General features: G+C 41.5%; 1 long non-coding RNA gene and 1 pseudogene across 1 annotated transcript; one reads left to right on the forward strand and one right to left on the reverse strand.

Moving 5' to 3' along the window:
* Window positions 1-960: 960 nt before the first annotated feature.
* LOC115898972 lies at window positions 961-6,317 on the reverse strand. The gene is made up of 3 exons (XR_004058604.1): window positions 5,918-6,317; window positions 5,110-5,351; window positions 961-1,263 (listed from the first exon to the last, which is right to left on the reverse strand). It is a non-coding gene; the product is annotated as an uncharacterized LOC115898972 (long non-coding RNA).
* Window positions 6,318-6,564: 247 nt separating this feature from the next.
* On the forward strand, window positions 6,565-7,635 carry LOC104678660 (annotated as a pseudogene).
* The last annotated feature ends 4,681 nt before the right edge of the window (window positions 7,636-12,316 follow it).

Genomic DNA, 12,316 nt, shown 5'->3' on the forward strand with positions numbered 1-12,316 from the left:
CAGCTAGCTCCAACTGATTTAAAGAACAATCATAGAGTTGTAATGGCCACAACAGAAACGCTTTGGCATGTGATCAATTAAATGGATCAAAAGAAAATAGAGTCCAAATATAAACCAATACATATATTGAGAACAGATTTTTGAAAATATTGGAAAAGCAATGTATTTAAAAATGATGCATAATATTTCAACAAATGATTGAGAATTTTCTTTTTAAGCAATGGATGTGACATATTTGTAACCATATAAAAATAAACAAGTAGAAAAAAATTGAATTCATGTGTCATTTCACATATAAAAATTAGTGGTTACCAGAGGCTGTGAAGGAGATAGGGGAGAAGGAAGAAAAGATACTGGTTAATGCATATAAAATATAGTTAAATAGAAGGAATAAGTTCTAGTATTTGATAGTATATTAGGGAGACTATAATTCAAAATAACTTACTGAATATTTTTAAATAACTAGAAGAGAAGAATTGGGATATTCCTTACATAAAGAAAAGATAAAGTTTTGAAGTGACAGATATACTACTTACACTGATTTGATCATTACCAATTGTATACATTTATCAAAATATCATGTGTATCCCCAAAATGTGAACAACTATTATACATCAATTAAAATAATGAAAAGTACATCTTAGATAAATTAACAATGATTCCAATCTGATCAGTTATCTTTTCTGACCACAATGGTATGAAACTAAAAATTAACTATACAAGGAAAACTGGAAAATTCAACAATACATGGAAATTAAACAACATGCCTATGAACAACTGATTGATCAAAGAACAAATCAAAAGGGAAATGTGAAAATATATTGAGGCAAACAAAAGTGAAAGAAAACATAACAAAATCTTAGAACAGCAAAAATAGCTCTAAGAGTCAAGTTTATAACCATAAATGCATACATTAAAAAAGAAGAAAGGTTTCAAATATACATTACACCTCAAGAAACCAGGAAAAAAAACAACAAAATAAATCCAAAGTTCACTAAAGAAAGGAAACAAAAATCAATGCAGAAGTCAATCAACTGAAGAATAGAAATACTACAGAAAAATAAAACTGAGTTGTTGGTTTTTTGTTTTTTGTTTTTTGTTTCCTTTTCCTTTCTCCTTCTCTTTCTCCTTCTCCTTCTCTTCCTCTTTCTCTTTCTCTTTCTCTTTTTAGGAGAGAAAACGTCTTACTATTCTTCCCAGGCTGATTGGGAACTACTGGCCTCCGGTGATCCAACGTAGGCCTCTCACACCCAAGTTGTTTTTCTGGAAAAAGTAAAATTAACAAACACTTGGCTAAAATAACTAAGAAAAAAATACAGAAAACTCAAATAAATAACATCCGAAATTAAAGTGGAGGCATTGAAACAGAAGCCTCACAAGTAAAAAGAATCATAAGAAACTATTATTAACAGCTCTATGCCATCAAATTGGATAGCCTAGAGTAAATGGATAAATTCTTAGAAACAGACAACCTACCAGGATCGAATCAAGAAGAAACTGAAAGCCTGAACCACTAATAACAAGTGAAAGGACTGAAGAACCTCCCAACAAAGAGAAGCCCAGGACCAAATGGCCTCACAGCTGAACTCTTCCAAACATTCAAAAAAGAACCGGGCGCTGTGGCTCACGCTTGTAATCCCAACACTTTGGGAGGCCAAGGCAGACAGATTACCTGAGGTCAGGAGTTTGAGACCACCCTGGCCAACATGGTGAAACCCTGTCTCTACTAAAAAAACTACAAAAATTAACTGGGGGTGGTGGTGCGTCCGTGTAATCCCAGCTACTTGGGAGGCTGAGGCAGGAGAATCGCATTGTAGTGAGCCGAGGTGGCGCCACTGCACTCCAGCGTTGGCGACAGAGCGAGATTCAGTCTTGGAAAAAAAAAAAGAAAAAGAAAACCACTGCAAATCATAATGCATTTAGTTCCCTTTCTGAGAGTGTGATTTCCTCTTCCTGTAGAAATAGCGATAATTTTTATGAGGGGTGCTGCCCGGACCCCACTGGAGGAGCGGGTAAGATGAGGACTGTGCTTGGTGTTATCTCCCTACAGAACCACACAGGCTGATCGGTAATACCTGTGGCCCCTAAGTGTCCGTGAGGGAACTGGTCCCTCTACAACATTGCTTATGGCTGCGGACACCCACTATATGGCAACAAGATGTATATGCGTGGGTAGGTGGTAAAACCATTATAGGCAATGGAAATTCAAAATGTTCCAGAACCCTAAAAAGTTCACCTCATGTAGTATTTGGTCTATTGCAGGGGGCCCCAAGCCCCCGGGGCTGTGGTCAGCTACCTGTCCTGGGCCTGTTAGGCACCAGGCCGCACAGCAGAATATGAGGGGCCAGCAAGTGAGTATTCCAGCCTGAGCCCCACCTCCTGTCAGATCAGCGGTGGCATAAGATTCTCATAGAAGCACAAACCCTATTGTGAACTGTGCATGAAAGGGATCTAGGTTGTGCACTCCTTATGATAATCTAATTAATGCCTGATGATCTGAGGTGGAACAGTTTCATCCAGAAATGATCCTTCCCTCTTTTCACATCCCCTACCCCTGGACCAAGGAAAAATTGTCTTCCATGAAACCAGTCCCTGGGGCATAAAAGTTTGGAGACTGCTGGTCTACAGTGTCCCAAAACCCTTTTCTGTGGTTCCATCCCAAAGCCTGGAGGCTCTGAGTCCTCCCCCTGTTCTTATACTCCTGTGTGCTGAGAAAAACAGCATTTCCTATGCTCTGAAGGCTCTCTAGAACATTCTTTCTAGGCTGCAGGTTGGAGATTAATAATAACAGAATAATCGGCATGGCCTTGTTAGCCAATCCAAAGTCCTCTGGGCTGAAGTGGGGGTTTTTCACTTCAGTGACATCCAGCCTGGGTACCTTCCATCTCAGCATCCCCAGGCACAGACAGGAAGTGACATCACCCATTTACATGATGTCTGTCTTTGTGGCCTGGGCCACTGGGTGGCTTACCTCAGAGGCGGAGATGCCAGACATGGGTGTTCTGGGCATGATTAACAAAGGGAAAACTGAGAGCGTTCCTACTGAAGCCCCTTCATCTTTCAGCTCCCACCCAGGTGGCCTGTCCCCACAGACCTTGGAGTGGAGACTTGAGCCACCACCTGTCGGAAGTGGAGGCTTCACAGTCACAGCCAGAGCCGAGAACCCTGGTGCCCAATTGTCTGTGACTACAACTGGATCAAGGGTTTGACTGTGGCTGTGGCTTAGCTAGGCACCACCTGCAGCTTCACAGCCAACGCTGATCCTGGGAAGCAATGGCCCTTCCAAGGTAGGGAAGGAAAGGGGACCAGGAAGCTCTAATCCAGGTGTTGGTGATCATGGTGCTGTGAGGGGAGGAGGCAATGTGGTCTCTTCGTGCTCCCTCAGAGTCAAGTAGAAATCCACAATGTTCCAACCCAGTGAGGTGAGCAAGAGCCTGGGGTTTAGTATCAAATCTGCTCTCAGGTCCTGGGTTTAACCCTTACTCATTATTCACCTTGGCCAAGTTATTTGTGGTATTGGTCTTTACATCTCAGTTCTGTCATCTGAGAGACCTGAAAATAATATCTTCGTTCAATCATTGTTGATAGCATTAATTATGATAATTTCCAAAGGGCTAATTCAATAAATATAGCTCAATAAATCTATGAATACATGTTATCTAATTCTGTTACCTTTCTGGTAAATTAGCACTTAGGAAGTGACTTCACATGCAGTTTCATCTGAGGAAGAGTAACTGTTAGGATCTCTACTTTCTAGGGACCCCCTTCCTGTGTTTTCTTAGAAAGTCTCTTTTGCCAGTTTTCTTCCTCTCCGTCAGCATCCCTTTTTAAGTCAAATTTCCCCTGTCAAGGATTTTCAGTAACAACCTATTAGGCACATTAGTAAAAGTGCAAATCCTGGGCCCACAAGTCAGTCTCTTGCTTCTTGCTGTGTTTTCTCCCCTTGTTTTGAAATAAAAGAATAAAAGGGCAACCTTCTCATGTAAAGGGTATAAATCTGTCTCTTCTACGAAACTCCATTTAGTTCATCATCTCCACCCATGTCCACGGCCATGTCCTCCATTTTCTTCTCACAGGGATCCACTTCTGCTCAGATTTCCTTAAAACCCTGGGTCGTGTTCATCCTTACTCTCCATCCCACTCAATATCTACTCCTGGAGCCCCTGGGGCTGCCTGATGCTCATCTGTCAAGTGATGTCCCCAGCTGAGGAATAAGGAGACCCATGTCCTCAGGAGGGAGGGTCACGTGATGTAACGAGCACCATCTGGATCCCTGGAGAGGCCACACGGAAGACGCTCAGTGTCAGGGGATGCGTAGTCCCTGACACGTGCCCTGATAACTTTGAGTATTTAAACTGATTTCTTCCCACTGATGTCTCTTTTGCTTCTTCATGGATTCCCACACCCCCAGTCAGGACTCATCCACCTGGCTCCAACACTCTCACCTGCTGGCTTCCCCAGGAGTCCAGAGCACTAACCAGGCTCCAGGCAAGAGGACAGAGTGAAAGCCTTTTGTTTCATTCTCCTTTACCTGGTGACTTCTCCCTGCTGTCTAACAGGGCATTTGTTTCTCACCACATCTTCCCTCTCTCATTCGTCTTATTTTTCTAAATGTTTTTCCAATTTCAATGGACCAGATTATAATGATAGTGACTATAATGTTAATTCAACATCTTCCACATCCCTATGTAATTTCTTCCAGTAGATTTTTATATATAAATATATGCATTTATGTCATTTGTCATATACATTATGCATATTTGGCATACATTTTTAATAAAATGTAGATATATGCATTATACCTATCTGTATGATCATTTCATCAATATCCCATGTTTAGTGCATCCAATTCTCCTCTCTCATATGTTCATTTAATGCTGATTTTTAGAATCTCCTCCCTCCCAGAACACAGTCTGTATCCAGTGTGATTTCCTTGCCTTTGCCTTATCTACCTGGAAGCTATCTGTGTTTATTAATCCTAAGTTTTTTGAATATGTTTGTCAGTTGGGATCACCTTTTCCTCCTGGCAATCTTGTCATTACTGGGTGATGCATGAAAAATCAACAATACAGAAAATACCAAAATACCAAAATCTTGATTTCCCTTTACCCCTTGGACTTTCTTGTTCAAGGCCATTTTCCTTCTCTGATGATCCTCCTGGGTGGAAGAGAAAGTCACAGTAAGATCATGGATGACAGTGAACGCTGTTAGGTGTGGTTTCATTTTCAGAGCTGGGTTTAGAGCCTCCTGGAATGAAGAACCCTCCCCAGCTGGAAGGTGATGCTCTTGAAGGCTCAGCTGACAACACACATGAGCATCAAGTCATTGGCCACATTCATGTCTCAAGTGTCCTAAAACCAAAGATGATCAAAAGAAAACTGCCGTTCAGGAAGTGGAGACTGGCATGCAGATTCCCTGGCCTGCAAGCTTAGGGTACAAAGGTAATCGCATCTATGGCTCTTAGCTGCACTCACTCCTTATTTCCCTGCCTATGATGACAGCTCCTTCCCCCACTGCTTTTCTCTTCCCTATTTGTTGTCTCCAGCAGCTGCTGTCACCTCTGTCTGGTCTACCTCTGTGTCCCATGGGCTGCCACCCTGCCAGGCCCTTCTGGTCCCCATCGCCTGTTTGCTCTCTGAACTCTGCTCTGTTCCCACTACTGCTGTCCTGAGAGTCCCTTTCAAGGCCGCAGGAGAACCCAGCCTCCTTATCCCCCTCCAAGTGCATGATGTGAGCTGCTAAACACAGGATTCTGTGCATGGAATCACGCAGTTTGAGTGATTTGCCATTCCTTCCTCCATCCCAAACTCCATTGCCCCTTTCTGCCGGACGCATTGCTTTAATACGCCATTTATACACAGAATTTTCTCTTGGGACAGTATTTGAGCAACCCAAAAAATCAAACTTTAACCCTCACCTTGTATATGGGAATGAGAAATGTTAAAACTGAGCACTAAGAACCCCAAATCAGCGGAACCGAGTCTGCGCGCAAGCCCGGCAGTGTGCGCGAACAGGGCCTAGGGCGCCCGGGAGCCATGTCAGGCGGCGGCGAGGAGCAGGCGCGCCCGGCGCGGGGAGCCGTCGGCGGCCGCTCGCTGCGGGGACATGCCGATGGATGAGCTCTCACCGCCAGGCACACGGCGTAGGGCAGCCTCGCTGGCGGCGGCGGCGGCTAGTGGGGCGAGGCTGGCCTCCACTTCCCGGGAAAAGAGGCGAGGGCGTCTGAGCGAGGCGGAGAGCGGCGGCCTTCTCTCACGCGCCCCCGCCCGCCGAACCAGGGCCTGCCTCCCGAACCAGCGCCTGCCTCCCGCGCCCGCCTCCCGCGCCCGCCTCCCTTCTCCCGTCGGCCCAGGCCATCCGCTCCCGCCGCGCCCACTGCCCAACTGGTGGCCCCGGCCGTGGCCGCCGCCCCCGCGGCGGTTCCCGGAGCTCGTCCCGGATGTGCGCCCGGGCAGCTGGGGCTCAGTGGCCACAGCTGCCACGGGGGAGCGAGGGCGGGAGGGTGTGTGTGCGCGCTGTGAGCAGGGGGTCCCGGCAGGGCTGCAGCGGAGGCACGTTGGAAGAATGACTCTGGAGTCCATCAAGGCGTGCTGCCTGAGCGAGGAGGCCAAGGAAGAACAACGGATCAACGACCAGATCGAGCAGCAGCTCCGCAGGGACAAGCGGGTCGCCCGCTGGGAGCTCAAGCTGCTGCTGCTCAGGAGAGAGTGGCAAGAGCACATTTATCAAGCAGATGAGAATCATCCATGGGTCAGGATACCCTAATGAAGATAAAAGGGGCTTCACCAAGCTGGTTTGTCAGAACATCTTCATGGCCATGCAGGCCATGATCAGAGCCATGGACACACTCAAGATCCAGTACAAGTATGAGCACGGTAAGGCTCATCCACAATTAGTTCGAGAAGCTGATGTGGAGAACGTGTCTGCTTTTGAGAATCCATATGTAGATGCAATAAAGCGTTTATGGAATGATCCTGGAATCCAGGAATGCTATGATAGACGAGAATATCAATTATCTGACTCTACCAAATACTATCTCAATGACTTGGACGCGTAGCTGACCCTGCCTACCTGCCCACGCAAGAAGATGTGCTTAGAGTTCGAGTCTCCACCTCAGGGATCATCGAACAACCCTTTGATTTACAAAGTGTCATTTTCAGAATGGTCGATGTAGGGGACTCAAAGTCAGAGAGAAGATAATGGATATACTGCTTTGAAAATGTCACCTCTATCATGTTTCTAGTAGTGCTTAGTGAATATGATCAAGTTCTCGTGGAGTCAGACAATGAGAACCGAATGGAGGAAAGCAAGGCTCTCTTTAGAACAATTATCACATGTCCCTGGTTCCAGAACTCCTCGTTTATTCTGTTCTTAAACATGAAAGATCTTCTAGAGGAGAAAATCATGTATTCCCATCTAGTCGACTACTTCCCAGAATATGATGGACCCCAGAGAGATGCCCAGGCAGCCCTGGAATTCCTTCTGAAGATGTTCGTGGACCTGAACCCAGACAGTGACAAAATTATCTACTCCCACTTCACATGCGCCACAGACACCGAGAATATCCACTTTGTCTTTGCTGCCGTCAAGGACACTATCCTCCAGTTGAACCTGAAGTAGTACAATCTGGTCTAATTGTGCCTCCTAGACACACGCCCTGCCCTTCCCTGGTGGGCTATTGAAGATATACAAGGACTGTATTTCTGTGGAAAACAATTTGCATAATACTAATTTATTGCTTTCCGGGACTCTGTGTGAGCATGTCCACAGAGTTTATGGTAAATATTATGATTTTATTTAAACTATTCAGAGGAAATACAGAGGATGCTGAAGTACAGTCCCAGCACATTTCCTCTCTATCTTTTTTTTAGGCAAAACCTTGTGACTCAATGTATTTTAAATTCTCAGTCATGCACTCACAGTGATAAGGCTTTTTTTCTCTGTCTCTCTCTTTCTGACTTTTTCTTTTCTATGGAGCAAAACAAAGCTGATTTCCCTTTTTCCCCGTCCCCAATTCATACCTCCCTCCTGATTTTTTCCCCAGGTTACAATGGGCTTTATCCTAGATCCATTCTTGGTCAAGTTTTTCTCTCCACTGATACAGTCAGGACACATCATTCGATTTAAGCTATCATCAGCTTAAGTTTGTAGTTTTTGCTGAAGGATTATATATATTAATACTATGGTTTTAAATGTGTTGCTCTGGAAACACACATAGTTTCTTTTTTAATAGAGTATACTGTCTTGTCTCACTTTGGACTGGGACAATGGATGCCTGTCTAACCGTTAAGTGTCATTTCTTTTAGATATTTACCTTCAGCTTGATTGCTCAGAGAAGTGTGCAGAAGGCAGGATCAAAGATACACAGGAGTCCTTTCTTCTGAAATGCCACGTGCCATTGTCTTTCCTCCCTTCTTTGCTTCTTTTTCTTTTTTTCACCCTCTCTTTCAATTGTAGATGCCAAAAAAGATGCCAACAGACACTACATTACCCTAATGGCTGCCACCCAGAAACTTTTATAGGTTGTTCTTAATATTTTTGTTGTTGTTCAAGCTTTTCCTTTCTTTTTTTTCCTTTGTGTTTGTGCCACAATTTTAAAATGACTTTTATTATGGGTGTGTGCTGCCAAAGCTGGCTTTTTGTCAAATGAATAAGAACTTAAAAAATAAAAGCTGGTATCTTAAAATCTAAGAGCCTAAAATGGCTGGCTGAGAATGAACCAGAAATGCCAATCGCCAAACAGTTGGTAACTGTAAATTTGATTCTCATGGTCCATTCTTTTCTTTGTCCTTAAGATGAGATGGTTAGTGTCCCTGTCCCATGTTCAGTGTCCAGACCGGCAATGTAAAAAGTATCCTGTGTGGTTTAACAGGAAATCTGTTTGTGTCTCTTTATTTGAAACCAGTTTAAATTCAATTAAGTCTGCCAGGAACATTGGTTGATAGTATTATTCTGACACCTTTAATTTCCAAAATTTGAAGTCCCTGCTAGTTTACCACCTTCAAGATCTTCTTGAACTGGTAACTGATTAGGTTGAACTTACGGAAGATTTGTGGACTTAACTCAAAAGTAACTTCTCAGTGTTCTATAGAACATGTATTTGTGTAACTGAACTTACTAGGAGAAATGTTTGGAATTCTATATGTGCAATTTTTCAACAAATGCAAAAAATACAGCACATGTATTGACGAGCTTCTGTCAAGCAGCTTGAGTTGAAATTTGATTTAAGAAAACAAATCATGGTTGTTTAAAGCTGCTGGGACATTAGATGTAGACCATGATAACTGGTCTCATTTTAACTATAGTGGTATTTGGCACTAGTCTAAACTTCCATATAAATCACTTTTTTGGAACAATAAAGGGGGAGGGAGAATATTAATGGCCTGTTAGATGAGTACCAAAGCCACCAAACAGTAATGAGATGTTCTCATTCTTGATTCTCCCAGCCTCAAACAACACAGGTTACTTTTTTTTTTTCCTTGCTCAGAAAACACCTGTAATTTAACAAGCAGACTGCCTGTAGGTATAGTGCATTACAAATGTTCTAATCATTGTACATACATCTCTCTTGGTATTGCAGCATCCATACTAGCTTTGTAATCATTAATTTTTTGACAGATTGAATGTGCTGTATTGATATGTATCTGTAATTATATTGTATGTCTATAGCTAATTCACATTTTGAATAATGTTATTTTATTTACTTTTTTAAGAGAGGAGAATGTGAATTTGTCAGTTTATTTCTGACTAGGGAAAATCATTTGCACGTTCCTGAGTAGAGGTACACTGATTATAAGACCCAAAGGTAATTTCATAGCAAAATACATAAAATCAGTCAGAGCTTTTATACAAACATAGAAACCAACTTTGTAGAACTTTCGCCGTTTGATCTAGAAATGGAATATGAGCTTTTATACAATTCATATTCTTATTTGGCAAATGCACAGTTTAGTATTACCTCTCTGATGGCCTTTACTAGAAAGGCAGTTGTGATCCACTAAGGACGTGTTTCAACAGCTAGAGACCACTGCTTGCCTGAAAAGGAGTTCTTAAATTTGGTGCAGGAAAAAAAAAAGTAAACAACAACATCTGAAGGCCTACAGTATGTAGAGAGAAAACCTCATCACAAGATCGTGAGTGTCACAGTTTTAGGGAATCAAGATATTCTATTTAATAGAGCTATAGTAGATATAGTCAATTAAACCTGATCTCAAAGTTTGAAGAAGCTGAGTAAAACAGGGAAAGATTGTTATATTTGTCTTTATGAAACTGGGATGGAATTTGCTATGTAGAATTGAGGTTTGTGGCTTCACTGTTCCTGTAGGGTGCATGACAAGATCCCTTCTCTTGAGAAAGGAAAAAATTGATCACCCTAGCAGCAGTGATGCATAGAAACCTAATTTTAGCCACACTAGTCAATCGAAACTAAAGGATTTTCTTTTTTGTTTCTTTGGGGTTTTATTGAAGGGGCTAGGGGCGGAATGGGATTCTTTTCAGTTTTGTATAAAAACAAAGTTTACTCACACTTTAGATTATATTGTGATTGCAAGCGTTATAAGCGTGTACCACTGGCCTCCTATTGTTGATGCTTAGGTAATGGAGGCCTGTGGTGAGTTTTATGGTGACTTGGGCATGTCTTATTCAAAAACAAAAGCATAAAACACAGAAACCTTTCTTCAGCACACCAAGGCAAGCAGCCGTTTCATGACTCACTTAACACATTGCAGTGTACTATTTTACAGATGATTTCTCCCTTTTTGCATGACATGGCAGTTCCAAACCCCAGAGAATTCCTTATTTGTAATTGGAAGTTTCTACTATGCCTTATAGAGCTTAAATTCAGAAGTGTGTGCTTCATATCTGAAACAAAGGGAAATAACACACGCATTCAAAAGTAAATAAATCTCCTAGAAGTTTTTGTTTTTAACATTTCCGTATAAAGAGCTCTGTTGAATGTCATGAATAGACTGGAAAAAAAAAATCTTAGGAACCTGCATATGTTGTTTACTAACAGATGACAACTACAAAAGGAATTTGAAGAACATGTGAAACTTGTATTTTTTTTTTTTTTTTTTGGTAGATTAACTAGCAGGCCTATTTTTAAAAGGTAATTCAGCTAAAGGGCAATTTACTTTTTTGTACTTCACACTATCTTGATTGTCAAAGTGTACGAACTGTAATTTTAAAATTTTTACTGCCACATGATTGTAAATTTTAGTTGTCTTAAGTTAGGAATTGGTGAAAAGCTATGCTGGATTTGGGTCAAAATGACTTATTTGCAAAAATAAATAAATAAATAAATAAATAAATAATGGGAAGAAAGGGCTGTATAATGAAATACTGCAGACTCACATATTGGTTGGAAATTTCCCTCAAATCACCTACCGATTACCCTTGATTTCCCTTGGTTTTAAGTTTCTCAAAATGAATGAAATGAAATATAGCAGAATGCTAACCCATATAAAAATAAAGTGTACCCAAATACTGTAATGTATATTGCCACTCTTCTTCAAATTAAATAAGGGTTTAAAACCACTTAATTAGTAATCAACATTTCAGTGGATACAAATAAGGTGTGTTTGGTATACATTAATATTTTCTTCCAAACATAAATCTTTGGTTAGAAACACACACAAAAATAAAACTAATAATACTGAATGTTTATCTAGCTCTACATATTTCCAGCGTATGTAGCGTTATAGATCTGTCCCGGTAACTGTGTCTTTGGGATTTCATTTTGGCTCCATTAAATTAGCAAAAGAAATGGCTTAGTTGTATATGATTAGCTAGACATTTTTGGAAACAGACACCTGCTGTTTAGTAGATAACTAAGTACACAGTCTAAACTTGTCATTTGTTTTTCTCACAGAATAGCCATTTCCTGCTGTCTTCCAAACGATCACTGCCCTTTCAATAACACTCTCACCTCTAGAATCATACGTTCAAAGTGTGAATACACACTTAGCACATAGTAGGTGCTCAAATATTAATTTCCTCCTTGCCTTCCTTATCTACCCTGTGTTCTCCATTTCCCCATATGATTCCAACCCAATAGCAAATGACATTTACATGTTATGAAAACATCTATTGGATAAAATCAGATCTTGGATAAAGAAATTCTGACTTTTATATAAGCTTTTGGTAGACAGAAAAAACAGGAAGGTATTGGTCAGTAGAACATTTTTAAGTTCAGGAAAGAACGCTGGAATAATACTATGTAACTTTGTCCAGGTTAATTTGACTGAAACACATTTTTGGTGGATTTCTTTTCCTCAAAGAACTCTCTAAATTCAACTCCTTGCTGGATTCCTCACCC

The sequence above is a fragment of the Rhinopithecus roxellana genome, chromosome 8 (genome assembly GCF_007565055.1).
Source record: "Rhinopithecus roxellana isolate Shanxi Qingling chromosome 8, ASM756505v1, whole genome shotgun sequence".
NCBI classification, from domain to species: domain Eukaryota; kingdom Metazoa; phylum Chordata; class Mammalia; order Primates; family Cercopithecidae; genus Rhinopithecus; species Rhinopithecus roxellana.